General features: G+C 42.7%; 2 protein-coding genes and 1 pseudogene across 2 annotated transcripts in view; 1 reads left to right on the top strand and 2 right to left on the bottom strand.

The window, feature by feature from the left end:
• The window catches only part of LOC122692444 (thymosin beta-4-like), a 567,005-nt gene that overhangs the window by 69,709 nt on the left and 480,117 nt on the right, over positions 1 to 17,179 (bottom strand). The gene's annotated exons all lie outside the window — the stretch shown is intronic.
• Positions 1 to 17,179, top strand: part of LOC122692415 (zinc finger protein 345-like) — a 564,572-nt gene that overhangs the window by 110,569 nt on the left and 436,824 nt on the right. The gene's annotated exons all lie outside the window — the stretch shown is intronic.
• The window catches only part of LOC122691426, an 84,365-nt pseudogene that overhangs the window by 41,563 nt on the left and 25,623 nt on the right, over positions 1 to 17,179 (bottom strand).

The raw sequence follows: 17,179 nt of genomic DNA, 5'->3' as shown, positions 1-17,179 counted from the left end.
AGATCCCTGGAGAAGGAAATGGCAACCCACTCCAGTATTCTTGCCTGGAGAATCTTATGGAGAGAGGAACCTGGCAGGCTATATAGTCCATGGGGTCACGAAGAGTGGGACATGACTGAGAGACTATGATTTATTCATTCATCTGGGAGAAAAACTATTAAATGTGATCAACAGAGGCATATTTATTTTTGAGGATTTTCCTTGTGTTCCACAGGATAAATATCAATCAAAGCAGGAATTTTTTTAAAAGCACACTGTGATTCAAGAATTCTAGGGTGGCGCCACAGTTTTTCATTTTGAACAAGCTTAGTTTTAACTAAATGTCTGGTTGATAAATGGCCATTGTGAATAGCACGGAGGTCAAAGAGCCATGGCCGATAGCCATGGAATCCAGTCTCATCACTTCATGGCGAATAGATGGGGGAACAATGGATACAGTGAGAGAATTTATTGTTTTGGGCTCCAAAATCACTGCAGATGGTGACTGCAGCCATGAAATTAAAACGCTTACTCCTTGGAAGAAAAACTATGACCAACTTAGACAGCATATAAAAAAGCAGAGACATTACTTTGTCAGCAGAGGTCTGTCTAGTCAAAGCTATGCTTTTTCTAGTAGTCATATATGGATGTGAGAGTTGGACTATAAAGAAAGCTGAGTGCCAAAGAATTGATGCTTTTGAACGGTGGTGTTGGAGAAGACTCTTGGGAGTCCCTTGGACCGCAAGGACATCCAACCAGTCCATCCTAAAGGAGATCAGTCCTGAATATTCATTGGAAGGATTGATGCTGAAGCTGAAACTCCAATACCTTGGCCACCTGATGTGAAGAACGGACTCATTTGAAAAGACCCTGATGCTGGGAAAGGTTGAAGGCGGGAGGAGAAGGGGATGAGAGAGGATGAGATGGTTAGATGGCATCACTGACTCAACGGACATATGGTTGAGTAAGCTCCGGGAGTTGGTGATTGTAAGGTGTGCTGCAGTCCATGGGGTTGCAGAGAGTCGGACACAACTGAGCAACTGAACTGAACTGAAAAGAGCCAGGTAAGAATTCATAGTTATTATTGAACATTATGCACTTTACAGATTTTACAGGTTTAATAGATTAGTAAGCAGAGAAATCAATCTTTTTGCCTATTTTTGAACTATAGAACTTTCTAACAGTTTTTTAACTGAACTGAACACAGAGACCACTCTAATGGATGTTTTACCAGTTGAGGTAACTGGCAAAAATATCAAAAACAGAAAAAATGTCATATACTGTTAACATTTTCATGCACACAACCATACACTATTTGGGAGAAAAATTATTCATGTTTATAAAATCAGGAGTAGATTTCTGTGCTTAAATCTTATAATTTATTTGTGGCAATAATCTATATTTTACAAATACATTACAGTGCAAAAACACAATGACATAAAATAAATTAGAGCTCTTGGTTCTGAATCTTTTATTCCTTTGAAAATCTCTATCATGTGTGTTGAATCATATTTTAGATTTAACAGTTAAACATACATAAGTAATAACATTCTTGTAAATATTGTAGAAAACACAAAGATGTGATAAGAATTCTGTCTGGAAAATGAGTGCAGAGTATATTATTAACGGAAATGATCAGACCTGGGCTTGAGTGATGAAAACCTCCATTCCCCAAATGCAAGAACCTTACTAAACACAGGTGAGTGTTCATTTTCCAAAGGAAACAGAACTAAGAAGGCGTGGTTTGCCACACTAATTTTGTCAGCTTATACACATCCCTCACTAAACCTTTCAAAAATCCTTTTTAGAGACAGAAAGCAGGAACAGCACAGTTGCAAAATCACAGAAGCACCTGAACCAGAAAGCGTGAGGGGTGATGGGCTAGATGCTAGCAGTGATCTGAATCCTGAAAAATACCAGTTTTATGCAAAATTCTCTTCTTAGCTTACTTCCATGTTCTGTATCCTAAGGCTACACTTAAGAGTGAGTCCTTCCTGCCAACATGGAGAAGGGTCTCTCATACTTTTCTCCTTCTTTTCCCCAAACTTCCTGTGGAACTCTAGACCACTGGGGTAATTCTGTTCATAAGGACAATTTCTTAATCCTGTTCTAAATGTCTGGAGTTGCGTATACATGTAAATTCATCACTAATTTCCCCTACTTCTCTAAGATCCCAAGACTGAACCACATGCCAATGGGAATCTCAGAACCTATGCCTCCCCATGTTTATTTCTCACAAAGGGAATATTTTCACTAGTTGAAAGTCACTAATTCAGGTTGAGAATTCATCATGCTCTATAGAAAGCCAGAGTTCATCATGCTCCCTACAGACAAGGGAGACAAGGTTCTGGGACACAAGGGAGAAGTGGTCTAAAGAGCCGGTCCTCACTATGGTAAGAAAAGGAAAAACTAAGAAGTTGATAACAAACGCCCCAGGCAGAAAAATTAGAAGCCGAGAACTAAAGGTTTGCAGGTTCCCTCAGTCTAGGCATTTCAGCAGGAAAAGCAGACACAGCCCCAGACCCAGGACAGGACATGTACCTGAGAAGCTGCCATCTCCTCCTCTTCTTCCTCCTGCTCTGCGTCTTCTCTGGGGATGTTATGCAGCGAACGTATCTCTGCATCTTGAGAAAATACCTTCAAAGGCATCCGCACAGCTCTTAAACCTGCAACTACTTCACCACTACAGACAGAAGGACCTTGAAAAGCTAAAAAGACTCACCTCTCCTGTCCTCTGTCTCTGGAGAGATTCAGGAACAATCACTTCCTACCTGGAGACCAGTCTGTGAACTAATTTCTTGATTGTTCTCTCCCCGTAGAGAGCTCCTAACCCTCTGCTCACACAGATGATGTGAGTTGACTTCCTGGTCCAAATCCAGCTAGACCAACCCTGCGGCCTCTCCGCGGACTGACGCCGGGCTTCAGGTCTCACAAATGCACCAGGAGCCGCGTCCTTAACCCGGGCCTCCCCTTAGAATCCCCTGGAGCACATCCTACACACCATACTGATGCTCCCACAGGACCCAGAGAACTCTGTGGGGAGGGCACCGGGGAGGCTATCCCTTAACACTGGTCATGTGATCTTGATAGGAAACCAGGTTGAAACCACTTAAAGGAATCTTTCTGAACCATTTCAGTGAATACGAACCCCTCGAGGTCAGGTCCCCACCCTAAGAAGTTATGAATCTGCAGGTCTGACGTGGGGCCATGAAATGAGTCTTTAGCAAATTCTGTTTGTTCTGATGCTTCTCCCCCAAGACCCACACTCAGGAGCCCTGAGCTTCAGCCCTCACTCTCAGCACAGCTGAGACCTCTCAGGAGGGGAGGGTTTAGGGTGGGAATTTCTGAGGGAGGTCAGGCTAGAACCAGGCAGAGAAAGCTCCAGTACTTGGGGTTCAGGCCTTTATAAGAGACCCTGGGTGAAGTGCTGTGGGCTCCCCAGGCTGAGTGTGGATGGGTCTATTCAAACCAAGGGGAGCAGAAATCTGGTGAGCACTGTGAGGGTGTCATTGAAGGGGTGGGCACCTGTGAAGTAGAACCTAGGGTTCAGCAAGGCTGCTGATCACAAGGTGGGTGGTTGTCTAGAGCAGGTGCTCACAGGACTGGCTGGTGTGAGTTCAAGGACCTGCAGGCTGCCTGCTCCCCAGACAGACGCTGAGGCAGCAACAGCATGGAGCAGTTCAGGGGAGCTCTCAACAATACTCTGTATGATCCTTATTGGAACCATTACAATGTCCCAGCAGTTACAGAGGGGGGAAAGTACAATGCAGAAATGATGGGAAATATCCCAATATTTGAGGCATAAAGGCAGTAAGGAAACTAATTGTTACAGATATCATCCCTCTGTGCTAACAAAGAGTTTATTGTTAGGTATTCTTCCCTGCGACCTTAAATCAGTAGGTTGACACTTCATTCATTACATTCCGGCTTTATCACAAGAAACCATCAGTTTTATTAACATGTACTATCACACATAGAAAGAATAAAACTTTTTCCAATCCACTGTGTAACTGATTAAATACAGATTACAAGCATAAACAACGATATTCACTCCTCTGATACAATGATCTCAGAACTGTGATTTCTACAGTTACAAAATGGAGGCTAATCATTTACGAATGAAACAAGATGTACACTAATTACATGACTTTTCTGAGAAGGGTTTCCATACATTTCTAGCGTATCAGAGGTATCTTTATTTGAAACATGTCAACTAATATTCATGACATCTCTTGATATTATAAAGATACATCAAGAGTTCAGTGAACTGTCATTGTATTTTCCTTAAAATGCAAGTGACTTAACTATTGAAAATGTGCATCTTACTTTAATATGTGGAATTACTCCCTGAACACTTACTTCATGGTGACCTATAGGGATGTTTGACAAGAATGATTAACACCTCCATTTATTTATTTATTTATTTATTTTTTAAATTAATTAATTTATTTTTTCAGTGGGTTTTGTCATACATTGACATGAATCAGCAATAGATTTACACGTATTCCCCATCCCGATCCCCCCTCCCACCTCCCTCTCCACCCGATTCCTCTGGGTCTTCCCAGTGCACCAGGCCCGAGCACTTGTCTCATGCATCCCACCTGGGCTGGTGACCTGTTTCACCATAGATAATATACATGCTGTTCTTTCGCAATATCCCACCCTCACCTTCTCCCACAGAGTTCAAAAGTCTGTTCTGTACTTCTGTGTCTCTTTTTCTGTTTTGCATATAGGGTTGTCGTTACCATCTTTCTAAATTCCATATATATGTGTTAGTATGCTGTAATGTTCTTTATCTTTCTGGCTTACTTCACTCTGCATAATGGGCTCCAGTTTCATCCATCTCATTAGAACTGGTTCAAATGAATTCTTTTTAACGGCTGAGTAATATTCCATGGTGCATATGTACCACGGCTTCTTTATCCATTCATCTGCTGATGGGCATCTAGGTTGCTTCCATGTCCTGGCTATTATAAACAGTGCTGCGATGAACATTGGGGTGCACATGTCTCTTTCAGATCTGGTTTCCTCAGTGTGTATGCCCAGGAGTGGTATTGCTGGGTCATATGGCAGTTCTATTTCCCGTTTTTTAAGAAATCTCCACACTGTTCTCCGTAGCGGCTGTACTAGTTTGCATTCCCACCAACAGTAACACCTCCATTTAAATGTTCAGTGTACATGCTACATCACTGTGTCCTTAATCTCCTAATGGAGAATAAATATAAATGATTTCTCTCTAGGATAGAAGGCCTTGTCTCATCTTTGAGTAGCAATCATCAAAAACATAACTTTGCATACACACTAAAAAGGAAGCATAGCAGCATGGAGTCACTTGAGAGTTCAATAACATATCTTGGTTTTCAAATAATCACAAATCGTGTGAATATAAACAAAGATATATTGCTAATAATTGTACATTTCTAAATACCAACCCTTCATCTTGTGATCCATACTAACATATCAATTTTCTATGCTTTAACTATGGATTACTGTCTACAATACTTCTCCTGAAGAGAACTTCAAAAAAAAAGGATTGATGAAATGTTTTCTAGTGTGCAGGCTTCCCTGAAAGCTCAGTTGGTAAAGAATCCACCTCCCACTCCAGTATTCTGGCCTGGAGAATTCCATGGACACAGTCCCTGGGGTTGCAGAGTTGGACACAACTGAGCAACTTTCACTTTTTCTAGTGTGTAATATCTGGTATTTATTTAGATTTAACTTTCATTAAATACTTTCCTACATTGTTTTATGTCATTTCTTATCTTTCTTAAATAAACGGTCCTGTATTTTCTGAAGTGTATGTTTAGGACAAACCTCTTCCATCACTTATTTTATTACTAGAGTTTCTCTCCAGTATGTGTTTTCTGATGTTCGGTAAGGTGAGAGCTCTGATTAAAGCCTTTGCCACTTTCCTTACAGTTATAAGGTTTTTCTTTCAGTATGAATTCTCTGATGTCGAGTAAGATGTGAGTTCTTGATAAAGGCTTTTCCACATTCTTTACATTTGTAAGGTTTCTTTCCAGTATGAATTCGCTGGTGTTGAAAAAGACTTGAGTAGTGACCGAAGGCTTTTCCGCATTCTTTACATTTATAAGGTTTCTCTCCAGTGTGAATTATCTGGTGGCAAGTAAGACCTGAGTGCTTCCTAAAGTCTTTGCCACAATCCTTACATTTATAAGGCCTCTCCCCAGTATGAATTCGCTGGTGTTCAGTAAGAGTTGAGTAGTGACTGAAAGCTTTTCCGCATTCTTTACGTTTATAAGATTTCTCTCCAGTATGGATTACTTGGTGTTTAGTAAGACATGACTGCTGTCTAAATGCTTTGCCACAATCCTTACATTTATAAGGCTTCTCTCCAGTATGAATTCTCTGATGGTAAGTGAGACCTGAGCACTGGTTAAATTCTTTGCCACAATCCTTACATTTATAAGGCTTCTCTCCAGTATGAATTCGCTGGTGTTTAGTAAGAGTTGAGTAGTAACTGAAGGCTTTTCCGCATTCTTTACATTTATAAGATTTCTCTCCAGTATGGATTACTTGATGTTTAGTAAGACATGAGTGCTGTCTAAATGCTTTGCCACAATCCTTACATTTATAAGGCTTCTCTCCAGTATGGATTACTTGATGTTTAGTAAGACTTGAGTGCTGTCTAAATGCTTTGCCACAATCCTTACATTTATAAGACTTCTCTCCAGTATGAATTCTCTGATGGTAAGTGAGACCTGAGCACTGCTTAAATTCTTTGCCACAATCCTTACATTTATAAGGCTTCTCTCCAGTATGAATTCTATGGTGTTGAGTAAGGTTTGACTTCTTATTAAAGGCTTTGCCACACTTCATACATTTGTGTGATTTCTGCTGCATATGAATTACCTGATATTGAGTAGGACATGAGCTACAAGGAAACACTTTGCCACATTCTTTACATTTGCTTGGTTTCTCCCTGGCATGAACTTGCTGATGCAGACTGAAATGTGAACACCTAAAAATGGCTTTGCCACTTTCCTTAGCCTTGTAAGGTTTCTGCTCTGTATGGATTCGCTGATGTTGAGTAAGCTTTGAGTTCTGATTAAAGGCTTTGCCACACTTTGTACATTTATAATGCTTCTCCCCAGTATGAATTCGCTGATGTTGACTAAGATTTGAGCAAGACATAAATGCTTTTCCACATTCCTTACATTCATAAGGTTTCTTGCCAGTGTGGATTTGCCGATCTTGACTAAGCTTTGAATTCTGATTAGAAGCATTGCCACACACTGTACCTTTGAAAGTTTTCCATCCTGAATGAATTTTCCTGTGTCTACTTAGACTGGCTGAGTTAGTAAAGGCTTTCTCACATTTCTTACACTTGTAACTTTTCTGCGGATCCTGAATATTCTGCTGTTGAGTAAGATTTGAAGACTGATTAGAAATATCACTATATTCACAATTATAAGTCTTCTCTCCTGTATGTGTACTTTTCTGTAGTGGAAGACCTGATGTTTGATAAAAGATATTCCTACATGTACAATTTTTAGAATCCTTGTCTGAAGATTGAGGTCCCTGATGTTTCATAGGGTTAGAGTCTTGTTCAGTTTTAGACCCAGTTTCATTGCATGAATAGCTTCTCAATCCATCGTAAATATTCTTGTAATTATTGGGGGTAGAGCTCTTGCTTAAGGCCTGATTCATGTTATTACATGTGAGAAGTTGTTCCATATTAACCATATCATGATGTGTATTGAACAATGATGGTGGGATTAACTCTTTTCCATTATTATCAACATTACACATTTTGGAACAGAGAGAAACTGTCTGTTGGTGGAAGAATAATGACCCCTTGCTCACAGATCCCTCAAATTGATTATATTGTGAGTTTTCCCCATCATTTTTAAATTTCTGGTTTTCAGACGTGCTTGAATGTGTGTGTAATTGAAGCCTGTGTTCAGAGTGGTTTGAATGAGTATTTGCAGTAGAGACTGGATGACTTTCCAGATTTTCCACATTTCCCTTCAGAGAACGTGTATGTTTCAAAAAATGATTTAAGCCTTTGCTTGAAAAGATACACATCTCTGCAGATGTTGTTAACTGAAATGGGTGTTTTCCCCAATTTGACTCACATTGCTCATTTCTTTTGGCAGTAATGTCTGCATTATGTGAAACTGTCTCAGTTCCTTTATGTCCGTATACACATCTTCTAGGTCTTTTACAAAGCCCTGTATAATCCTGGTCTTTCATTAAATGTTCATTTCCAAGATGAGCTCTTTCATGTGTTTCTAGGTTTGCCTTTTGGATTAAATTTTCTAACCTTGGATTCTTTGACATCAAAGCACGGGTGTTGTGAGAAGACACAGCTGAAAGATACCAAATAAAAGTTTATCAAAGTGAAAGATATCAAATCTACTATTCTCAGTGAATATCCTTAAAGATGTAGAGAAAATAGAGACACAAGAATCAAGATGCAAGAGGATTAGGCAGACTTGGAGTTCATCTCTCTCCACAAATGCATCAAGCATACATCAGAAATGGAACAACTCTCACAGAGGCCCCTCTGAACACTAGCAGAGGACCTACAACACCTAAAAGGACAAGAAAGATTCCCACTTAGCTAGTTAGGACCAAAGAAAGAAGGAAGAGGAGAGGAAGCGGGATGGGACCTGCAACCCTCGGGGGGATCGGAAGAGAGGAGGTCTCCATGTCTGGAGAAGCCTCTCACTGGGGGAGCTCAGTTGGGACAGAAGGGGAGCCTCGTTCTCTGTGGGAAGAGAACATGGCAACGGTCTGTGGCAGCAGGACAGAGTGAGACCTACACACGGGGTACTGACCCCTGCCCTGTCCACCCAGCCTGAGAGGGTGTCCACTGCTGCAGACAAGGGCTGGGTGCTGGAACGTGGGGTGTGGAGAGCAGACCCAGGCAGAAGACTGCTGTTGGCTGTGAGGAGACATCCTGACGGGACGGGAGGGAGGGAGGAGCTCTGCAAATGGGATGCTTGTGGAGGAAGCCTGAACCACCATAGAGCAGAGCAGCGTTGTTGAGGGATGTCCGAAGGGAAGAACCCCACCACGCCTCTCTCCCCATGTGCTGGCCCCTTGTCCCTGGCAGTAGGAAGGGCTGCCACCCGGGTGGGCTCTATTGAGGCCCAGCCATGGCCTCCCCCATGCCCCTCCTCTACAATCAGCAGACTCCTATGCTCTGGGGCAGCCTCTGGAGCAGACACCTGTGGGTGGGCCACATGCTCAGATGGAGCTGAAAGCACAGCTGAGCCCCAGGGTTAAGAATGAAAAGCTGAAGTCTCTCCTTGCAGCTGCACTAACCATGCTTTTACACAGGCAACTGGCTGTGTCAACTCAGTCCCTATAGAGCATCTGAAGGACAACCAGGGATCCCCCAGTCATGGAGGTGTAGCTTTAGCAGCTGTAGACTTTGTGGGGATGTACGTGGGGAGGTGGGGCCAGGCCACAGTCTGAGCTGCCCCATAGCACCACAGTGGATCCAGCTCCATGAAAGCAATTCTGGGCCCTGATTTCACTGGATCTATGCTGGTGACTTGGTGAAAACAACATCTGAGAGACACCAGGGCTGTGTGCCGAGATACCCACGGTTGAGGTGGGGCCAAGTGCAGTGCCGACCAGGGTCTCTTGAGACTCACACAACGCGTGAGCACACCCCAAGGGGAACATCCCCAGAGCAGCAATCCTCAGGGGCTTCTCTCCCAGACGGTGTGCTCCAATCCCACCTGCCTCCACCACAGATCAGAATCACAGTGAAGAAGCAGATCTGGGGGCTCTGTTCCACCAACCAGGAAGCAGACCCACCACAGACAGGACGGTGACAGCCACAGATCCACGGGGAAGCCCCCCTCAATATCCAGGGCAGGCTCGGGTCACAGTAACAGCAATCAAAGCCCAGATCGAGGGGAGAAGGGCACAAGCCTGTGGACCAACCTCACCCCACAGGGGGAAGACAACAGAGCAAGAGGAGCTAGGATCCTGCAGCCTGCAGAACAGACCACAAACCCAGAAAATGTGACAAAATGAGAGGACAGAGAAGTACGGTGTAGAGGAAGGAGCAAGACAAAAAGCTACAAGAACCACTAAATTAAGAGGAGACAGCAGTCTAATGATTACTTTCTGACTTAAGTCATCTTAAATGGAGATGCCACTAGGTGCCTTCTAACTCTTTAACCCACTTCTTATTTTAGCGTGTCCTATTAGATGTCTCGGAGAAGGCAATGGCGCCCCACTCCAGTACTCTTGCCTGGAAAATCCCATGGACGGAGGAGCCTAGTAGGCTGCAGTCCATGGGGCCGCTAAGGGTTGGACGCGACTGAGCAACCTCACTTTCACTTTTCACTTTCATGCATTGGAGAAGGAAATGACAACCCACTCCACTGTTCTTGCCTGGAGAATCCCAGGGACGGGGGAGCCTGGTGGGCTTCTGTCTATGGGGTCGCACAGAGTCGGACCCGACTGAAGCGACTTAGCAGCAGCAGCAGCAGTAGCATTAGATGTTCCAACCTAAACATCATAAATGATACTGACGTAGGTCTAATCAGAAAGTGAGGACACATAGGACAAAGTCTGGGGAAGCTCATAACAAGATTAATTAATAAAGAAGTAGTTCTTGAGAAATTAAATAAGAAATGAGACTTTAAAAATATGGTGGGAACACAGGAGACACTACCAATGCTCTGTGGAGATCTAATTGGGAAGGAAATCTAAAAGAGTAGGTATATACAAAAACCGATTCTCTTTGCTGTACAACATTGTAAACCAGTTATACTCCAATGAGAATGTTTTTTAAAGATTATATTATCTAAAATTGTAATAGTTTGAAACCATTAAAAAATATAGTGGAAAATGTTTTAAGCTCTTATGCCAATTTATTTGAAAATTCTTTGAGCTAATTGAATATATTTAAGTCTTTTAGCATTGAGGAATTGCACCAAATACACTTAACATTTCATATGACTTCATATGAAGAAAACAAACTTTGAAGTAACACTGAGATTTGCATTCTTTCTCTTTAGGGAGGTTTTGGTTTATGCAGTGAAGAAATTACTTAAATTTAAAATGTATAAGATCATATTTGTAGCTTCCAGTGTTTTAGAAATTATAAGTCAGAAAAAAACCCTCTGTCCACAGTATTCCTACAACTTTGGCAGTATGTCTACGATTCCACTCACATACTACCATCTAGCGGTAGAAACAAACTTGAATAGCGGCGTCTTAGAGTTATTCAGAAATGTGCACAGTTTTCCTAGGGCCCCCAGGAAATGCAATAGTAACTGATTCATGCAGGTTGTCACAGGCCAGGAGGAGATTTTCAGTTCTCACTGTGATTGAGAAAAGTAATCACTGGAGGTGAATTCAGGAATGACTTCAGAGACAGAATGGGGCAGGTGATATCCACCCATGACAGCAGCAGAAAGAAACCCAGGCTTCTCTAAAATCATTTCCACTGAAGCAGATCTTCCCAAACCACATGACAGAGGATGACTTCCTCACTGATCCTTGGACCTGTCATTGAGTCATCGGCTCCATCCCTTCACACCTACCTGTGTACATGGCTGGCATCTCCAGTCTCCTTACATCCCAGGGATTCTTCATTTGCTCCAGAAAGGTGATCAGGTCTGACTTAGAGACCACAAGACCTGCTATCAGGAAAAGGGGTGTTTGTTTTGCTAGAGATTCATCAGTTTCCACTCTAATATGTATTCAGGTGAGAAGAGAAGGCACGTGTGCTAAGTCGCTCCAGTCATGTCTGACTCTTTGCCACCCTGTGGACTATAACCCACCAGGCTCCTCTGTCCATGGGATTCTCCAGGCAAGAATACTGGAGTGGGTTGCCATGTCTTCCTCCAAGAGATCTTCTCAACCCAGAGATCGAACCTACTTCTTTTACGTCTCCTGCATTGGCAGGCAGGTTCTTTACCACTGGTGCCACCTGGGAAGCCCAGAGGAGGCATGGTAGAATATTAATACAGCCTGGAAATAAAGTATTTGGGGACATCATTTCCTAGGCTGTATTAACATTCTCTGGTGGCTCAGCTGGTAACGAAGCCACCTGCAATGTGGGAGACCTGCGTTTCATGCCTGGGTTGAGAAGATCCTCTGGAGAAGGGAGTGGCTACCACTCCAGTATTCTGGCCTGGAGAATTCCATGAACTATTCCATGGGGTCGTAAAGAGTCGGACACAACTGTAATCTTGCTCATTATATTAACACTCTAGAGAAGGCATGGTTGAATGTTAATATAGCCTAGAAAATTACATCCCCAAACACTTTATCGAAAGCACTTTTATAACACTAACAAATACATAAAGAAAAGACCTTGCGATTCTAGTCAAGTACTACTAAGGCCAAAGTAAGTAAGTAGTAGAAATCTGATTTGAAAAGGAGAGTGCCACCCTCTTATACCACAGAACCTGGAGAATTACCACTAACCTAGAAGAAGGAGGCAGATCACATCAAGGAAAAGTCAGAATCTTAATGAATCATCATGAAGTCTTCTTTCTCAACTCAGAAATACCCATTTTCCCATAGAAAGCAGGGATCTAAAACTATTGTAAGAAGCAGAAGATTCCAGGAGACATTCTAGAAATACAGGAACCAAAACCCAGTGGGTAGATAAGGGATTCTGGAAAGAAGTTATCCTCACCCAAGGAGGCCAGGTTCCTGTAGTTCTCTAACATCATGTCCCTATACAATTCCCGCTGACCGAGGTCCAGGCATTCCCACTCCTCTTGAGTGAAGTCTATGGCCACATCCTGGCACGTCAGCCGTCCCTGAAATACAAAGTACAGATGCCATGGGGCCGTGGGAAGACTTCCTAATGTGACCCAAGATGAAACCAGCAAGAGAAATGGTTTTGATTTAGGAGAGTGGCTTGTATTATAAAATAATATAATTTTTACACAGTAATATTTTCTACCACATTTTTAACCCCAAGAAAAGAGGATGAGATATGATCATCAACCACTACAGAAATTCTTCTGATTTGGAAGAGAAATTACAAAATAATCAGATCAACATTGACATATTTATTTTTGAGTGTTGTACTCATTTGACAGAGGATAAACTATCAGAAGAAACAGGAAATATTTTTAAAAAGCACTTCCTGATCCAAATGTTCTGGAGTGGGCGCAGTATGTCACATTTTTAACAAGCTTATTTGAACTAGTAATGTTGAAAATTCTGCTCCATGAGTGACAATGTTTGAACATCAATGAAGCAGAATAGTAAGGAAAGAATTCATGTTTAACTTTGAACTTTAAGTGCTTTACAGATTTTACAGGTCTGATACGACAGTAACCTCAGTGACAAGAATCATCTTAATGATCTGGTATATACTATATGTCTTTCTGACAGTTTTTCAGAGTCTTGAATGTATAACAGAAATAATTTAAAATCAATAATGTTGCTGTTGCATCTTTTGGCAAATATTTTAACAAACATTCTTTAAATGACAGCTTAACTTTTACTTCAGTTTCTGACTCTATACTTTAATAAAACAGAGACAAATGCACAGAGCTAACTCTAATGAAAGTTTATAGAAATTCCTGTATTTGTAAATAATACTAAAAACAAGAAAAGTGTTAGTCACTCAGTTGTGTCCTACTCTTTGCAACCCCAGGGCCTGTAGCCTGCCAGGCTTCTCTGTCCATGGGATTCTCAAGGCACGAATACTGGAGTGGGTAGCTATTCCCTGCTTCAGGGAATCTTCAAAAAAGAAAAAGAGAAAAATCAATCAAATGATGTTAACATGTTCATTCATACAGACATACACTAAAATGGGATACTTAGTAATAGAGAAAAATTGTCATGTCAATAAAATCAGGATAATTTTTAACTGATTGAAAGTGTACATAAATATTTGAGGATGATATTATTTTAATTTTTTTAAAATAGACTAGGGTGCAGACATATACAATGATAAAAAATTAGAGAGCTCTGGTTCTGAATCTTTTAATGTCCTGCAAAATCTGTATCATTTAAAGGGGACATTAAAGCCCCTTGGCGGGTCACAGCTCTCGGAGGACAGACCGTGTTATAGCTCTCAGGTCTCGAACAGACCGTGTTATAGCTCTTAAATAAACCAGTGTTACAGCTCTATGTATTTAGATAATAGCAGGAAAATCCATCTTTGAGGCATGAGGGCACGTTGATCCAAAGACGCGAAGAGATCACTCCATCGCGCGGGAGAGAGAGGGAGCAAAGAGGGGAGAAGAGGGCTTTGGCTCTTCTTTTTATGTTTCTCCGTCCCTGGGCCTGCCTTATGTAAATTGGGCTTAGGCAGGAGCGTTGTTTGTTTTACCTGAGGTTCTCACTCTGGCCCTCGGACCTTCCTTTGTTCTATTTTCGCGGGCTTTCCCTTCCAGGTCTTTTAGCCACTGCCATTTTGGACTCTTTTTCCCTATTCTAACTACCTAACAGGCATATCCATCATTTTTTCTTTCCAAGACCCTTGTTCAAGACAGGGAAAAAAAAAAATGAATTTCATAGCGTGGAAATCTCACAGAAGCACCTGAACCAGTGAACATCAGAGGTCATAGGGTACATGGAAAAATGCATTATCACTGACGGGTATTTTGGCAATATTAGGAAAACCATGATCTCAATCTATCAAGAAAAATGTCAGTTTTCTGCAAATTCCACCTCCTATATACCTCCCATGATCTCTAGCTTAATAGTCCATTTTTTATTACATATTTCTTATTGGTATAGAGGTTTGTCTATGCTACTTTAACTTCTGACAAATTCTGGAATGCTGAGTTCATTCTACTAACAAGGACATTTTCTTACTCCTGTTCTTCCTGTTCTAAAGAGCTGAATTGCATTCACATGTAAATTCATCATGGCATTTCCCCAACTTCCCTAAGATCCCAACACCGAACCACATCCCAGTGGGAATCTCAGATACCAGTGCCTCCCCATGTTCATCTCTCACAAAGTGAATGTATTCAACATTGAAAATCACTATTTCATGCTGAGAATTCATCATGCTTTATAGCCGGGATACAGACAATGGAGAAAAGGCTTTGGGACATCAGGGAGACGCAACCTGAAGAGCTGGTTTTCACTATTAAAAAAAAAAAAAAAGGAAAAATAAGGTGATAAGAAGCATCCTAAGCAGAAAAATTAGCAGCAGAGAACTAAAGGTTTGCAGATTCTCAGTCCAAGCATTTCAGGAAGAAAAGCAGACCCAGCCCCAGACTTATGACAGGACACATACCTGAGAAGCTGCCATTTCCTCCTTTTCTTCCTTCTGCTCTGGGTCTTCTCTGGGGATGTTACATCCCAAACTCACATCTGCATCTTGAGAAAATACCTTCAAAGGCATCCATGCAGCTGTTTAACCTGCAACTGCTGCAGGGAAACAGAAGAAAAAGTTTTCCTGTTTCCCTCACCCTTTTCTGAGCTCCTTTTCGACTTTCTGTGTTCCCAATCTGTAGTGGGGAATCAAGACTAACCTGATAATGCTAATCACATCCTGGTGCTCTACACTATTTGCAGATCGTCCGGGCTAGTTCTTCTCCTTCCTTTTCGAGTTACAGAGAACAGCTCACGAGAGACAATGGACCCTGCTTCTGGGCTAGCTGACCCAGCCTATGAGGGTTGTGAAAAAAATGCCAGAGGAAGACCCGCATTCAGAGCCCTGAGGGGAAACCTCACACCTGAGACCTCAGGAAGAGAGGATTTAGAGAGGGAACTTCTAGAAACAAAGAAGGTCAACCTGATTCCCTGGGGAGGGGCTCTTTCTAGGGTTAGTGTGGTGGTCCACGGCCTGCCTGTGCCCTTGGGGGCTGGGAGGGGAGAGGTGAGTGAGTGGTGGGAATCACCTGGGGGGTCTTGGGTTCCTGCCAGGCTTTACTTGCAGAATTCTTCCCAAAGATCTCCCGCGGCCTTAGTTTTGTTCACCCCCTCTGCAGCCTGGGGACACAGGTTTTCACAAAATGATTTGTTTTGTGACCACCTCTCTGCAGGCGTGGCACCTCCAACTTCAGAGACCAGGAGCCTGGAGGCATTTCCATCCCTGCTTTCTTGGAAAAGAAACTGTTGCAGGAAGGGGGACCCCTTCCAGGGCCCGAAACTGGGCTCTTGTCTAACACTCGGAAATGAATTGCCCGAGGAGACACATGTGCTGACAAAGCAAGAGATTTTATTTGGAAAGGGCACCCGGGGGGAGAGCAGAAGGGTAAGGGAACCCAGGAGATCTGCTCTGCCACGTGGCTCGCAGTCTTGGGTTTTATGGTGATGGGATTAGTTTCCGGGGGGGTCTTTGGCCAATCATTCTAATTCAGAGTCTTTCCTGGTGGCCCACGCATCGCTCAGCCAAGATGGACGCTAGCAAGAGGGATTTTGGGAAGTGGATGGAAGTGAACAGACACGCGGTGTCTCCTTTTGACCTTTCCCCCACTCTTCCGGCTGCTGGTGATTTATTATTTCCGTATTCCTTATCAGGATCTCCTGTCATAAAACAACTCATGCAAATGGTTACTATGGTGCCTGGCCAGGGTGAGCGGTTTCAACCAGTGTGCTTCCACTAACAGCTCCCCACTGAGGGACTTCATACTCAAGATGCTTCTTGGGAATTGGGGCGGAGGTCTCTTTCTTCTCTAACTTCTTCCTGCTGTGCCTGGGCATAGGCTTGCCTAGCAGAGCAGAAGTCTCTCTCTACCTGATCTAAGTTGGGGTGTTCCACATCTGAAACCAGCTTTCACCCTTGTAATAACATCAATTTAGTTTGAAACTGTTGGCACCTCTCAGAGAAGAAATAGACAGGGGCCAAACAGGAGACCTAACAGGATGGTCATCGCTGGTCCCCAGAAACAGGAGGCAACATCTGGGGTGAGGGCTGCAGGGTTTGTGACTTTTTTTTTTTTTTTTTGATTGGCTGGTGGTGAAGCAACAGAGCTGAGCTCCAGGAATCTTGTGTTTAGTCTGAAGTTACCATCCTCCACCTGGGTGGGGACTCCAGTTCTGTAGAAGAACTCAAAGACATTGTTATGCATATTTTTTTGAGTAGGAGCCAGGACTCTGTCTCAAGGCTGTACCACCATTCGATTATTTCTCCTCTGTTTCTGTATTCCCTCCCTTCCCTGATTAGCAATCATTTGAATCCACCCTTTGGAACTCAGGGAAGGTCAAGGAGGCTGAATGAAGCCTATATCCTACAGATGAGAAATGGAGAACACACAGCAGATCTGTACTCCAGAGT

This window comes from Cervus elaphus, chromosome 4, assembly GCF_910594005.1.
Source record: "Cervus elaphus chromosome 4, mCerEla1.1, whole genome shotgun sequence".
NCBI classification, from domain to species: Eukaryota; Metazoa; Chordata; class Mammalia; order Artiodactyla; family Cervidae; genus Cervus; species Cervus elaphus.
Note: the sequence above shows the minus strand (reverse complement) of the source record. Positions and strands in the feature narration are given on the sequence as shown.